The following is a 17,227-nucleotide window of genomic DNA, read 5'->3' as shown; positions in this document are numbered from 1 at the left end:
AATTCTCTCTTCAATATTTCTGATTGGAAGAAAATAACGTCACGCCACCCTTATTATTGAAATATTACCAAACAAGGCTGCTTGATATTGTTAATTTTGGAGTAAAATACATCTACTGGTGGTTCAATGCCTCCTTTATAGTGTTAATGGAACGCCACAAAATCTCAAGAAAATATCGTCACATGCTTTCGCACGGGATAGTGCAGCGGGACGGGTGCACTGGAGGAGGATAATCTTGGGCCGGGGATATTAGATTCGGAGATAGAAAGAGCACTTCGTGATATGAAGGCTAGGATAGCAGTAGGCGTTGACAATATCCCGTGTGAGCTTCTAAAGAATCTAGGGAAGGAAGGTAAGAAAAGGTTTTTCGAACTAGTGCGCAGGATCTATGAGGAGGGATGTTGGCCGGAGGATTTCGTGAAGACGGTTTTAATTCCGCTTCCGAAGAAGAAGAAAGCTGTGGAATGCGGAGATTATAGGACCTTGAGCCTAATATCGCATGCGGCGAAAGTGGTACGGAGGATATTGAACAGACGAATGGAGGCGAAGGCAAACGAGTATTTGGGCCAAGATCAGTTTGTTTTCAGAAGAGGGAAGTCAACTCGTGATGCAATAGCAATAATAAGGTCCCTCGTGGACAGGAACATAGAACAAGACCAAGACGTATATGCGTGTTTCGTAGATTTTGAAAAAGCTATAACGATTAAAGCTTTTTATTGTTTAATTCAAAATAAGGAATTCACATTTCATTACGTGGTGTCTGTGACTAAATAAAGAGATGATTTAAATGCTCAAGAGAAGATCAATCATGGAGCAATAATAGCCCGAATCGAAGCAAACTCGGTTTCGTGGTCGTAATGTGCAGTGCGATGCAATTTGTACAGAAACCGCAAAAAGCAGAAAACGTGGTGACGTCCTCCCCACTATTAGGGCCGTATAAAGTGACGGATAACGAGGGAGTAATGAGTGTGACGGTAGCTTTTTGATCTTTGGAAGGAAATGTAGATTCGAAACCAATGTATCCTAGCAACTAACCAGGACGATTTTCTGCCAACTTTGACTCAGTCATTCAACCCGGGGGTCTTTGGAAATGGCGAGGCTAGAGCTCTTTCCAGACCAATGTTGATTAACTTCTAAAGCTAACTTTATCTAAAAAGCTAACTTGATCTAAAAAGCTAACTTAGACTTGATCTAAAAATGATATGCAAGATTACTCGCAAAGTTTCGAGATATTTTTATAACTCCTTCAGGGCGTATTTGCAAAAAATTGTTTATTTAATCAAACAAGTAACATTACTTTGCAAATAAGCCTTAAAGAAAATATAAAAATATATGGAAACGTAGGAGGCCAGTAACTTCTTTTGTGCCACTTCCCGCTTTCAGTATTCACATCGAAGGTTTTCTAAGGCTGTTCTAAGAATTTGAACAGAGAACCCAACAGTCGCTACCAAGCACGCTACTAGTTACGTTACCAGTGTCTAAAATTTTTCCAGCCCCCGGTTACGTTCTCATTTTGACGCTTGGGCATCGGATATTTCGAAGATGCTATTCGCTTAATCGAAAATCGATAAGTTCAGCCAAAAAAAAATTAACCAACATTCAAGTCAGCACATTACACGTTCCGTGGTAAGCTTTCTTTACTCACGCCCTTAGTCAGAAACCTTAAGACACTAATTATAGGCTGCTACGAAATCCAGGCCAAAAAATCATGGTCTTAGCGATGCACCAAAACAGTTTTTCACTACGGCCAAATAAATAAATACTACGGTCTAGACGATTCTGCGTCTTGTAACGCCGAATACCTAGTTAGATTTTCACTCGCCATATCCACAGAATTTCGAGACGAATTCATAAACGCGGTAGTAAAAACACCTTTGCCTAAAATAAAGAATGGTCTCAGCATGGCTAATTCAAAGTTGCGTATCCATCAATTAGCCACAGGAAAACTATTTATAAATACCTTCTATTCCTTGCAATATCTTCGTAAGGTAGGAATGGAATCGGGCATGGAACAGTGCTAAATTAAAAATGTGTGCAAAAGAGTATTGCGTAAACTTGGCGCGGACATGAAAGACAAGATTCCAGCAAATAACAGCTGTCACGGACACACCGGTCACACAAATCCACGGACTTGGAACTGGCCATGCTCCCGTTCCTTCCATGGCGCTCCTTTTAGAGATATTGTGGACGCACCGAAAAACGAGCAAGTTTCACATATGGAGACAAGAGAGAATAATTCTCCCACGCTATTGTAAAGAGAAGGGCGGTCCGTTATACCCTCGATGGAAAGATCAAGCAGAATGCGAAAGAAGAAGACAATTGACATCTCACCTTGAACCCACGTCCCAATCGGAGCATATTATAAAATTATCGGTGTACACACGAAATTCACTGAAAAAGAGTTTTCTTTTCGCTCAGAGCCAATCTTGCAAAACGCGTTAATATCGCAGGTTATCATTTGATGATTATGAGGAACTAATAACCATTCAACCCAAGCGAAATGCGAACAAAAAAACTTCTCATATCAACATATAAAGAGTATACCCAATAATTAAATTCAGCATTAAATGGCAAAGAAGGGACTGATTACTTCAGAATGTGAATCCTACATTTGTAGTGGAATGTCATCATATCATTTGAAGAGGAAACAAAGTTCTAGCAGGCAAAAAAGGCAAACCCTTGCGGGCACATTGAATTCACTAATATCCACATAGCCCATCTGCCAGGCAACCCAATTACTCCGTTTCGACGTGCACTGCACAGCGTTCGATGGTCCTATGCGAATTTTATTTATGACGTCACAGTTTTCAAGCAAAACTAAAAGCTCCAAAGAGGTTCTCCATTCTTAACATAATTATTTCAGCGAGATCAATGCCACGCAGAACTAAAATAAAACGTAATTACGCCATCCAGTAGGACTCATAACGATAAGATGGTAGCAGGTGAAGAGCCCGAAATCAGTTACACGCTTACTTAAAATTATTTTGCAGGCATTAATGCTCATATCTTCGATTTAAGCAAGCATTTAATGGTATCTGAATCCTTCCCTTCAGTTAAAATACCATCAAACCTTGCATTGATGTCAATGTTTTTTATTACATTGATACATGAAATGACGCATGATGTTGAATAGCCAAAAACTCAGAATCGACGACATTCCTCAGTATAAATAAAAAATGCTTCTTAACTTTCAAACAATAGTAAAATATCCCTCGATTGCAATTGAAGTGTTAACTCATCGTAAATGCCTTATATGTGTCACTGAATTGGGTGAGGGGAAACTATGATGAATGGTCAAATACGAATATCTCTACGGGAACGTTAACCGGCCATAAACGCGGAAACACAGATCTTCCCTGGCAGGAATAAAAATCGAAAAATTCCGTCGATAAAAGTAAAAAAAGAAAAATTACATACGCACTTCATTCAACTCGAAGAAAAACCCGCCAGCGAAGTCAAGCGGGCCCTGCCTTCAATTCTCACGGACTGGCACACGAAATAGCGATAAGGACAATGGCATTTGCTCCCTCTCGAGGCCTCAAAAAGATAAGATACGGGAGTGGGGGGGGTGAAGAGGTGTCAGAAGGTGGAGTAAGAAGGGAGGAGCGATATGGGATTCGGGGGGAGGTGAGGGGGCATCGGAGGGGAGGGAAGCGTCCGGCAGTCTGGAAGAGGCTTGACTCACACAGCCAGCGGTCTGCAGGAAAGAAAAACACTAAAACACGGAGATCTCTGTTCACCACTCCCTCACTCCGCCGTAGAATCATCCGCGGCTCACCTGGCCTCCCCTCCCTCCCTCCACAGAGCCTCGCCTCTAAAATCCAAACCTCCCCTGCTGCGCTTCGCGAACTCACACCACCGATATGATCCGTCCACACTGACAAGGCGTGAGTGGCGCTAGCCAGGCCAGGGTGATTTTGTTATTATATTCAATGCCGAAATTAGACAATTTTTAATAGGGTAGTTTAACCTATTAAAATTGCCTATGCTCGAAAAGTTTCCTTTGTTTGATAGGATATTTATGATCCTTATTTAAGCCAAGCGCTACCTACAACCAGGGTGTTCAGCTACCTGCTAGCAGCCTGCATCGTGAGGGCGCTCATAGCCTCGCACCAAGCTGGCCTCACACGGTGGTAAGTGGAACCAGAATGACGTCACGCGTGATTTCCTCAGCATTTATACTTAGCCGCCGCGTTTTCGCGCTCTTGAAAATGTTCACTTTTCACTCAATCGCGAAAAATTGATATCGCCATTAAAAAATCTAAAAGCGTGAAATACGTACGCATCCAAGAGAAATAATATTTCGAATAAGGCAAACATAGGAAACCACCCTATTTTGATGAATGGCGATGTAACACTGTATCAATAATTGTAAACATAAATGAAATTTTATTTTGATTGAGAATTCGATCTCGGGAAACACTTTTTTTACGAATACGAAACGCGTTAATGCTAACTGGCATCGTGACAATAACTTTACTTAAAAATTGACAGTAAGTGTATTATCTGGGGATTATTATTATAGTATTCTACCGATTAAGGTAGGTTTCCATGGAGTACTAAAGAGGTGATCTGGGAGCCTCCCTTTCCTTCCAGGACTGCCTCTTTAATTCACTGTAAGGCCTACTCTCTTTCAATCTATCCAAAAACCCTATTCTTTTCCTTCCCCTCCCTCGTTTCCCCAACATTCTACCCTCCAACACCATTTTCAACATCCCTTCACCGCTAAGCGCTAACTCCATCCAAACCTTCTGTCTCCTGCGTATCTCATCCAAAAGCTGCCTCTCCTCGCCAACCATATCCAGCACTTCGTCGTTCCTTTTCCTCTCCGTCCATTTCACCCTCTCCATTCTTCTCCATACCCACATCTCGAACGCCTCCAATCTTCTCTCGTCTTCTTTCCTCAGAGTCCACGTTTCCGCACCGTAGAGAGCTACACTCCAAATCAAACTCTTCACTAACCTTTTCTTTAAACTCTTACACAACGATCCTCTCAGAAGATCCTTCCTGCTCATGAACACCTCCTTCGCTAATGCTATTCTCTTCCTGATGTCCTTACTACTGTATCCGTTTTCCTCTAACGTACTGCCTAAATAGTAGAATTGCTCAACCTGCTCAAGTTTTTCACCACCCATCTTTATCTTAAGTCTCACATTCCTCGCTCGTGATGCTTTACAAAACCGCATTACCTTAGTATTATTTTAAAATATTTATTCCGATAATTCTCAGCATCGATAATTTGCGAATGCGAAAATCATTACCGTGAAGTTAATTCAACTCATGCATCGAAAGTTAAATTTACGAAAATGATTTTTTCTGTCGATCAATGACTTTAACTATAACTGATATCGTGACGAAAGTTATACTTGAATATTGAAAGTAAGTACAACATCGGAATATTACTAATTCAAAATATATTAATGAGTCACGACTGCGATAAATAATATCATCACATCATTGAGGTTACATGTAAGAATTGCGATAACAATAAGTATCTGATATCTTGACGCTAGCTATACTTAAACATTGAGAGTAGGTACAGTATTAAGTATTTTTTCTCATATATTTACTCTTTTTTATCCATTAGATACAGGAATATGCTCACGAAGGTGTGCTCGCTCAATGTTCTTTAGATGAGAAAGGCACAAATTGCAGTTGAAATTAACCGATAGAAAAGTGCATTGTTTTGTTTTTATTTAAACTAAATTTTACCATCGATTTCACGATTTATGCGTCGTCCGTGCTGAGACGAGACGAGAAAAAAAGGCGAAAAACGACCTTTCGATAAGGAATTGAGCCCTCTAAATTCAAGCACTCAATTGCCCCATTGGGAGGTTGCATTTATGAGGCTGAAAAGTTAAAACCACAGGCAGTTTGAATTTACCCCAGTAAACATGTCAAATTTCCTAAGGCATGAATTACACGATGAATTATGTCCTGCGGTGCATCCATGGCATCGATGAAGAAATTTCTCGCGTCAAATTCCGCTTCTCTCTTCCTCCGATGTCTTTTCTGCCCCTCGCGATCGATTCATCCCCAATTCGGTCCCCTAAATTGCCCGCTTCTGGCCCTCCGCTCAGCTCACCTCCTCCCTCTTAAGCTTTCCCTCCTCCTTCCACCTCACCACTCCTCCCATTTCGCCGTTAGATACCAGCCAGACCACCCATTCACATGTATCCTCAGCATCTTTCACGCAAAGTCCGAACCCACGCCTCTCTTTCCAAAAAATAAGCTCCAAAAAATGTTGGCTCACCCAAGGAGTCGACGGCAGCGTTTCCAGTTCTTGTGAGGCTTTGAATTACGCGGCCAACACGACAACTGGCAACATAGTACCAGACAAAAACTATAGCAACACTAAAACTGGAGGAAAAATGGGGCCATTATATGGGATACAATAAACACTGAGTTTATTTAATCCCGGTGAAGAGAGGGTGAATTTTTAACTGTTTTTCGGTTTTCTGTTTTTTTTTTCTTCGAAACCATGGCCAACATACTTTCAATGTTTGCTTCTTTCACGAGAAAACGGTACGTTATTCTATTAGAAACCGAATTTTCCTCGAAAATATCTTACTCTCCAAAGGAATATACAAATTTTGGCTCCAAAAGGAGTCGATGGCAGGGTTGCCGGCTGCAGTCATACTCCCCAGTAGTCGACAATTTGCAACTGGCAACAGTGTGTCTCTCAAACCCAGAGCACAAGTTTTGAGCGCGTAAACGTGAGCTTCAGATAAATACCGAAATATCATTAGCATTGTAAACCAAAATAATATCACCGATATTTTTGTATAGAAAAGAAAGCCGGAAATCGTGTTAGTTAGAACACTTATAACTCGAGAAAGGCTTCACCGGTTTTAATGGCATTAGTTTCTTTGGATTCGTCTCTGCTCTAGATAACATATAGGGCATTAAGAATAAGTTCCCAAAAAATCATCTCTTTCTTAGTAATGTGTTTTTAGGAGTAAGTAACGCAACAACAACAGATAAGTCGGTCAAAACTACAAGTTAAATTATTTGTTCTAATTTTACCAATTTAATAACTTGACTTCGTACCAATATAACATTTACATTAGGTACTAACTATATTCATAATATTGAAATTGCATTAAAAATTAATTCGAGCTAATTGTAAGCGCAGCTCGAGTTGACTCTTCACTACCGTGTTGGTAAACAAATCTCCAAGCAATTGTTGACAAACGGTATTGCCCGTGTTCCTGGAGAGATATCGAGCAGTTTTTTTTACACTTGGTCGTAATGTTTGCAAATTAGTTTCTTCGGATGGTGAGCTCAGCAACAAAGTGTTCCAGAATATGATTGATTACCAAAAAAAAAACAAAATTGGTTGATTGAGCGAACAATTATGACGGCCCAGAACGAAGATGTGGATTACTCAAACTAGGTAAATCAGGATCAAATAGTTGATACCTTGCATGAATTCCAATCTTTTAACTGTGTAACAAACGAAGATAAAATAATCGACTATCTATCTGAATTTTTTAAGTCCTTGGACATACGTGGCTTACCAAGGCACAATAAACAACTAAATGAAGGCTATGTGTTCATGATCTTTCGAAACCTAAACCAACCACAACTATCCAACGGTCGCTTTTGGTGATTTAAAAAAAATGATAATGAATATGATTCACGCGACTTTACTCAATGGAAAACTCATAGATGAGGAAGATCTCATTCCGAAGATTCCATGATCGCAACTTATCTGCCCTTTTGAGCTTAAACATATTCAATTTCCAATTCGTGTTGCATTCGTGATAACGATTAACAAATCGCAAGGTCAATCTTTTAGTTTTTGTGATGTTTGTGCTCATGTACTAATGAAAACCATGATTTACTCATGGTCAACTAAACGTAGTATGTTCATGAATCGGTAAACCATCCGCTGCGTTTCTTCCTCCTCTTCTGTGGGCGCAGAAGGGAATTAAGGATAGATAGGAATTAAGGTTTTAAGCGCAGCTAATATTAGCGGGTCTGTCGGGTATAGAAAACTCGCCAGGGTAAGCGAGAGGTGTGGGAGCCTTCCCCCAGACATTTTTTTGAGATAATTGCTCCAAAATAGTGGTATTTGCGGCTGTGATCATCGGCTGCTATTCAGTATAAGCGTTGCAAAAAATAGCATATGCTATTCTGCGGGTCATTATTGCAACGACCCCGTATTCTGAATGACGTGTAGTAATAATTTTGTTCGGAATAGCATCATGCTATTTCTTGCGCGAGCTATTAGGAAGCTCCGCCTCTTCCCGTATGAAAAACTTTCTGAACAGCTTTTGCAACCAATGAGGGAGAAGATATTTTATATATATTTCTGTATTTTACGGAACATTGACTTGCAATTACAAATAATTGCTTCATTTGCATATACAAATTATATTAAACCGTGGATGTATATATAATACGCTTTGAAAATCCCATTTAGGAAATCAGGTGTTTGTTGTTGTTGTGATAATATCACAATGGCTTCAGACAGGTGGGTTAGGTCATAATTTTACTGTTACAATGTTGATTTATCGGGCATAAATATTGAATCATTTACCTATATCCGATCGGTTCTTTACCGTGAGATATATGTTATGCGAAATAATCATTAAAAGCTAAATATGTTTGATTTTCTTCGTTATTGTCTTAGGCTTCGAAGTCTGTTTGTTCGTTGCATGTCAAAATAAATATGTATCAACTTTTATTGCTTTGGTCGTGACGATATAGCCTTACTGTATGGACTAGAAGCTTTCGTTTCTAATACTAGTTTTATATAATATGACTCCATAATTTCAGTATTCAATCACTGTTGAGGAAATGAAGTGGGTGGCAACGTCACAGCAGTGCTTTCATGTATTATGATGGAACAGTATCGATATTTCAGCTGCAGATTTGGAAAAAGCAGAGGGAGGTGATGGTGAATTTGAGGATGGATGGAGCAGCTGTGAAAAAGTGAATCTAACAGTAGTGAATCGTGTGAAAAGTGCTGTTGTGTCACTTATTATTGTTTTCGTATCAGCTGATTTTAATATGCTCATTGAAATTTATGATAGACCCTGAACTGTGCCGATATACTGAAACTTAATTGTGTGAATAACTTACTTGCCTATAGAGGAAACAATTTCTATTGAATTCCACGTGATATATATTACATTAATGATGTAAGTACATGGATATTACATTAAACGATTGTAGTGAATCATATTTGTTCGGAAACTTTATTGGTGTTCGGAGAAATCCTTTGTTTTGAAGCAAGTAATTTAAGTCGACTGCCCGTGTTATAATTTAGTAAATTTTAAGTTATAGTTGTAGAAGGTAGCGAATAGTGGGGAAAATAGTTTCGACTCGTTGCATGTATTTGTATATACTGTCCAATTGAGGAAACGGCTGATCAAAGTATATGGTATTGTTATGGTAATATATGGTTTTCATTGAAAGCCATAACAATCATTATATTTGGCAAATTAGTGTGTCAACGCAAGCTTGAAAATTTTCAAGAATCGACCTGATAGCTTACATTTAGGATGCTTTAGTCGCAAGTCAAGTGATGAAATAAAATTATGAATTGTAAATATGAATAAAACACGGAAAATTTGGGCTAATCGTATTAATTCTTTGCATTTATTGTTATTTTTTTCGTACTGTCGATGAAGTAAACTTGTGCCTCACATATTAAGCTCGAATGTAAATTTGTAGCCATTTCACTTAACTAGTTAAATATTCGTCACTTAAACTACGATTATTTAATTAAAATAAAGCTGATATCATTTTATTTTTGGCTATTATTCCATTTTTCAAAACTTGATTAGGTTAATTTAACCTCAGAAAAACAATTTGACATCGCAATGCGCACGTTTTCTGGGTTGCAATACCGAATAGCTCGGCCTCGAAGACCGCGTTATATTATAGCAAGCCTACCGGTTGCAATTCGCCGTTCAGAATAGTGAATTGCAACGGGCCTATGCTATTTTGAGATTTACGTTTTCCGGTGTAGTAAAAACACGAATTGCAACCGTTCTGAATACCGAATAGCATATGCGCTGCAATACGCTATATTATAGCAACATCGGTTGCAATATCGGAGATTAGCATAATGCTATTCCATCCTGAATAGCACCCTTAGTCAAATGTGCTTTGCACTATTATAATCCATTTTCGGGTGTACGTCTGCGTGCTTAATATTTGAGTCAACGTTTCATTTCACTTACTGGAAACGTCGTCAGGAGAATGAAAATATAAACATCTCTCTTACCGTTGGAAAAACTGGTCCATTGTTGTCAAGGTATTTGAAAAAGTAATTAAAAATAAAATAAAAGCCAACTTCTTTAAAACATCTACTATAAAAGGAAGATGAAAAGTGGAGTATTGTTATTAAATTTTCGAAATATATCTCTTCCACACATGGCTTAAATTATATCCATCATCCCTGTTAAAATTCATAAGTCGTTTAGAAATTTCTATCGCCTATCTAATAAGCCGTGGATGATATGCAGATTTTCTTGTAATGGCTGTGGCCTCATCCAGGAGGATCTTGTGTCCTGGCCCCGACATAATGGGGGAATAGCATCGATGACGGATGGAAGTAGGTCTATGATCTTCCTCAACGTGCCAAACCTGGTTTCAACGTTGGCTTAAAAGTTTAAAAAAAAAATTAAAAATTCCAAGGATGCGAGCAATCCGGTCCGTTGTTCCTGATTTGTAAGACAGAACTGCAAAAGCACTTGGTTTTTTTCTCCATCGGGCCTTGACCTCCCTTAAAGCTCTCCTAATGAATGAATTAGCATATCCGTTTCCTTTTAAAATTGAAGTAAGATGTTCCATTTCACTTTCCATGCTATCTTCATCAAAAACGGCAAAGGCTCTATGTCTTAAGGTCTTGGTAACGCAGGACTTCTGACGCGGGTGATGGTGTGATGCCGCGTTCAAGTACCTGTCTGTGTGGGTCTTCTTCCTAAAGACCGAATGTCCCAAGCTTCCGTCTTGCCTTTTTCTTACTAGAACATCAAGAAACGGTAAGGAGCAATCTTCTTCGATTTCTTTGGTGAACTTGATGTTATCATGAATATTATTCAGGTGTTCATGGAAATATTCAAGAGCCTCTTTCCCAAGTGGCCAAATAACAAAAGTGTCTTCAACATATCGGAGCCAGCATACCGGTTGATATTCACTCGATGAAAGAGCATCGGCTTCAAACTTCTCCATGAAGAGGTTAGCTATGACCGGAGGGAGAGGAGATCCCATAGCAGCTCCCTCTACTTGGGAATATATTTCTCCGTCGTAGCGTAGATAGCTGTATTTGAGGCATAATTGGAACCACCCTTCCCCGACCCCAACAGTCACGCGGCACACACCGTGAAAAACTAGGGTGAGGTGAAGGGGTGTCGCGGAGTCGGACCAATTAGGGCGGACCAAGAAGACCCTTGCGGAGCTATTTTCCGCCACGGACACATCGAGCGGGATAACAGCTTTCGGGTCCTCGAGTCACGACTCACTCCGACCACGGGAGAGGCGGGAAGAGAAAAGGCGGGCTCGGGGGTGGAGGAGTAAGCGGGAGGCATTTCCACACTCTTTCCCACCGCGCGACACTCCACTCCCAAAAAAACCCACCGACTACAGAGCGCCCTTCCCTCCACCCCTCCCCCACCACGCACTCCCCACGGCTAATGAAAATTAATAACCACGGGCAACCCCGGAGCGAACCAGCCATGGAGCCGACGACTACTTCATGTGACTACTACTACTACTCCTGTCGCATTCCCCACACCACTGAGGCAGCCCCACATCCGATGTCGTGAGGGGACCCGTGTTGAAGGTCCGCCAAAAGCGCATTTCAGAGAGTGAGAACTAAAATGGATAGGAAGCGGACTGAGGGCTTACTACTATTATTTGCAGACTTAGGGCCACGTGACTCATTAGTCATGATTATTATTACAGTATTCCACCGATTAAGGTAGGTTTCCATGGAGTACCAAAGATGTGGTCCGGGAGCCTCCCTTTCCTTCCAGCACTGCCTTCTGCAATTCAATGCAAGGCATACTCCCTTTCAATCTATTTAAAAATCCTATTCGATTCCTTCCCCTCCCTCGTTTAACGAACAGTCTATCCTCTAACACTATCTTCAGCATCCCCTCCCCGCTAGTCTCCATTCATACCTTCTGCCTCCCCCGTATCTCATCTAAAAGCTGCCTCTCCTCGCATTATTCATTAAACACCTTGAAATTTAAAAGAAAAATTTGTAATCAATCAATATCGATATTGTGTCTCAGTATTCTACCGGTTACGGTGTCTTCAAATGGAGCACTTTGCAAATAATCCAGTCAGTCCCTCCTAACCAAATCTATCTTTATTTCCTAAGCCTTTCGCTTTCAATTAATTATATATTTAATTATATATTATTAATTTTATACAAAATAACATTAAGGAATAAACAACTTTTCTTATTTAGAGTTAGAATATATTATCCTAAGGTGAAGGGAGAGGTTTATTTCAACGTCGCAATAAATGAAATTAAGTTAAAAGTGAGTCGCAAGGTACCTGAGAACATGGATGCAATGAATACGACGGGAATACAGGGAGAAATTAAACAAGAGTACAGTTAATTATTTTCCCCATTAACTCCCACGCGGCGCTATATTAAACAAAATACAACCAACAACAGCAGTACTTAAAAAAAATGAATGACTTGAACGTATTCATACCAGGCCATAACAATTTTCCCCCGCGCCAACGACAGCCAATGCTGCAGAAAATACGCAGAAGCCGAATATGGCTCAATCCATTACAACTCTCTCGGAGGAGTGGGTCCTCCTCCACACATTCCCATCCCACTCATTCCACCCCTCCCCCCCCCCTCCACCACAGTCGCCCACAAACACACAAGGAGCACGACCACACATTCCACCGCCAACTCGGGCATACCGAGAACTCCCCTCAATCTGACCGCTTTAATTTAGCGACTCATGAGTAATGACGGCGTCCTTATAACGCGCGCGGTGCAACTTAATAGAGGCGGGAGGCGCCGGCAGCGGGGTGCGGGGAGGAGGAGCGCGGGGGAAAAATTACGGGCGCAGCGGCAGGGTGAGAAGAAGAGGGCGGAAAGAAAGAGGTTAGGGTCGGCTCCTGCGACCGCGCGCCTCGTGGCGGACCCGGTGAGATGCACCCGGGAGATGATAGAGAGAAAGGCGAGTAAGTTCGCCGAGGATGCAAGGGAGACGGGATGCGAAACGGAGAAAGAGAGGCGGGCCGAATGCAAGTGGGAGAGCATTACAAGGTCGTATTTCTCGGCTAATTACACGCGCATGGTCGCGATAAATATCTTACACGCATTAAAACTGTTAAAACGGCTTGAGGAGATTCCAACGCTACTGAGGGCATCAAAAGTAGTGCTAATTCGTATTCAAATTATCGTACCATTTCTGTAACATACACTTACTAATTCGAAAGATTTCTTTCAATTCTTCAGAACATTCTTCGACTCTTTATACTGATTATAGCGTAAAGTGTGAGGATTAGTCAGTGAATATTTATGCATCAAACTTTTTAATAGATGTCATAGCCGACTATGGCGCAATTAACACATACCCCAATTATTTAGGCAATAATCAAGGATACTTCAGAGCTTCAACGAAAAGTACGCAATAATATTGCTTTATTTTTTTCACATATCTTTAGATAGTTTAACAGCATTTAACATTTTCTCCTGTATTTATTACCCAATTCCTAGAATTATCGTTTTTATGCTGGTTTCAGCCGGAGGGGTACAAACAAATTAAATTTAAACAAAGATTTTAAACCAATTTAACAATTATCCATTTAAAGTTCCGTGAATGTATAACAAAACATGGAAAACTGCGACCAGTTTATGGTCATGGACGTGGGCCACTCGCTGCTCGTTAAAATTGTAACGCACAAGCTTTGTCACTGACGCTGCGGCAGCTGACAACTAAACAAAAGAAGGGGCTCAATAGGTGATTATCAATCCAGGAAACACAGCAGCCCTCCCTCGTCATCGTCTGGACCACTCGCACACACATCCAAAATTAATTCGCGAGTGGCGATAGTTTACATGCAAGCTCCACGAGTGCTGGGCCGTATAAAAAGCTACAAAATAAACTGTTATAAGGATTAGTTAAGTTGACGTCATTACTTAAGGGTAAAGAGAGCTCGGTCGTTCCCAACCTTTGAAAAGTAGAGAATCCACCAAGGTTCTTAGAGTAAAGGTTGCCTCATTCGCGACTCGGGCTCCCATTGGCTTGACGTCACTGTAGACCCAACTTCCAGCGCCATTTCAAATTCTAGCCTTTCCGCGGGCATAACTGCTTACCGCAGCGAGTTCTTGAAGTTACCCTCTATCGAACACTATACGCCGAATTTTAAATTGAAGGCCGATTTATGAAAATAATGATGATAAGATTTAAAAAAAAGATAAATTCGTGTATTCAGACGCCATAATTTCCTGATGAAGTGATGAAATGGGAAGGTGTGCGAGTTGATTCCGTGTCCACACTTCCTTCCTGTAACTCTCAAAACACTGTTTTCCTTGCTACTTCCGCAATATAATTTAAACTTAGATTAATATGGCTGGTAGGAAAATACGCAAAAACCAAATTAGTTGCTTCAAAAAATTACAGTTCTGCAACTTTTTAAATAGAAATTATGCTCGTTTTCATTCCTCGCCGGGCTTTGAAAATACAGACTGTCCCAAGGGTCGCGTGTCATTTTTGACCTGTAATTTTAGTAACTTTGCATCGAGCAATGTTCATGAAAATTGGCATATGTACTTATGGGAAAGGGCCCTAAGTTTTGTTGAGTGCAAGCAAAATTTTACAATTTTGACCTTTTGACCTCACAATGTGGGTCCAAACCAAAAATTTCAATTTGCCTTATGGGGTTTCAATGTTTAAAAAATCGAGATAGAAAAAAGTCTGAATTTCATTGACCAAGATGACTATTCTTAGGTTTTCGGACACGAGAAACCCGAAAATAATACTTTTATTCACGAAAATTCAACTGTTGACCCAGTAAGGTCACCGTCAAGGTCATAAAGGTGGCAAAAAGAATAGTATACCGACAAAGGTGTCGATCCATGGGTTTTATAGGGTGCCCAAGTCATTGGTAAAGTCCAAAAACCCTTATTATTCACTAATTGACCTCCGAGGGTCACAATGGGGGTCAAAGGTCATAGAGTTAAACGTCGTGCCATCATGACAACCAACGTGTCAAACCATGGGTTTTGAAGGGTGCCAAAGTCGGTTAGGCAGTTCATAGATCCGTAGTGTTGATTTTTTGACCTCTGAGGGTCACAATGGGGGTCAAAGGTCATAGGGTTAAACGTCGGGAAATCATGATAACCAGCGTGTCAAACCATAGGTTTTGAAGGGTGCTAAAGTCGGTTAAGCAGTTCATAGATCCGTAGTGTTGATTTTTAGACCTCCGAGGGTCACAATGGGGGTCAAAGGTCATAGGGTTAAACCTCGGGTAATCATGACAACCAACGTGTCAAACGATAGGTTTTGAAGGGTGCCAAAGTCGGTTAGGCAGTTCATAGATCCGTATTGTTGATTTTTTGACCTCCGAAAGTCATAATGGGGTCAAAGGTCATAGAGAAAATATGCAACGCGCTTACCATTCCTTCCTTCCGAAATTTTTCCATTTCCTCGCAGTCTTTTCCAACAGGCCCCCCGTGCTCTCTTACTTTAACGCCGCAGTTGATTATTTATTTATCTAAATATTCTTTTGATTTGTCGTCCAAAGTGTAAGACAAAACTCCGTTTAAAAAGATATTGGCTATGTCCAAAACCTTAGGGTAAAAAATAAAAGCAATGGATGAATCCAGCTTTTATTTTGATTGTATCAAGCAATGTGATAAAAATTTGACGATTTAAGAGAAATATCATAAAACGACAACATTAATAGGGTAATAAACTGAAATGTGAACATGGAGTTTTCATTGTGCTACTCAACCATCCAATTGCAGATATGGTTTCGATTGCCATGCTCTTCTTCTGTTGAAGCTCCTGCACCATTACACTTTCTAGGTCTTCCAGTTTAGAATTTTTAAATTCGTTATAACGCACACCTGGAATTTTCCAGTACACGCTGCGCGGACAATAGTGCGCGGACACAAAGTCGGGAAAAAGGATGTCTAGGGAAATAAATAATCAACAATGGCTCGAAACTAAGAGGGTAAGGGAGGCTTGTCGGAAAAGATAGTGGATATGTGTACTACACCACTCACTTGGTCACCCTACTAAACCTTTGGCTAGGGACATTAGTTTTCCTATTACTTCAAAACATATCTCTATGACCTTTGACCCCCATTATGACCCTCGGTGGTAAAAAAAATCGACAATATGGATCTGCGAACTGCAAAACTGACTTGGGCACACTTTAAAACCCATGGTTCCACACTTTTGCTGTCATATTGGCCCGAGGTTTAACTCTAAGACCTTTGACTCCCATGACCCTCAACAGCAAAAGTCTATGAGCGGATCTATGAACTGCCTAACCGACTTTGGCACCCTTCAAAACCTATCGTTTGACACGTTGGTTGTCATGATTACCCGAGGTTTAACCCTATGACCTTTGACCCCCATTGTGACCCTCAGAGGTCAAAAAATCAACACTACGGATCTATGAACTGCCTAACCGACTTTGGCACCCTTCAAAACCCATGGTTTGACACGTTGGTTGTCATGATGGCACGACGTTTAACTCTATGACCTTTGACCCCCATTGTGACCCTCGGAGGTCAATTAGTGAATAATAAGGGTTTTTGGACTTTACCAATGACTTGGGCACCCTATAAAACCCATGGATCGACACCTTTGTCGGTATACTATTCTTTTTGCTACCTTTATGACCTTGACGGTGACCTTACTGGGTCAACAGTTGAATTTTCGTGAATAAAAGTATTATTTTCGGGTTTCTCGTGTCCGAAAACCTAAGAATAGTCATCTTGGTCAATGAAATTCAGACTTTTTTCTATCTCGATTTTTTAAACATTGAAACCCCATAAGGCAAATTGAAATTTTTGCTTTGGACCCACATTGTGAGGTCAAAAGGTCAAAATTGTAAAATTTTGCGTACACTCAACAAAACTTAGGACCTTTTCCCATAAGTACATATGCCAATTTCGAAAATTTCTCAATAGCTCTCAAAGGCATGCGAAAGGACTCAAAATTATAGACTTAGTACTAGAAATTTGTTTACCTGTTATCTTACCATTGTGGCATTTTTT

This window comes from Ischnura elegans, chromosome 10, assembly GCF_921293095.1.
Source record: "Ischnura elegans chromosome 10, ioIscEleg1.1, whole genome shotgun sequence".
NCBI lineage: Eukaryota > Metazoa > Arthropoda > Insecta > Odonata > Coenagrionidae > Ischnura > Ischnura elegans.
Note: the sequence above shows the minus strand (reverse complement) of the source record.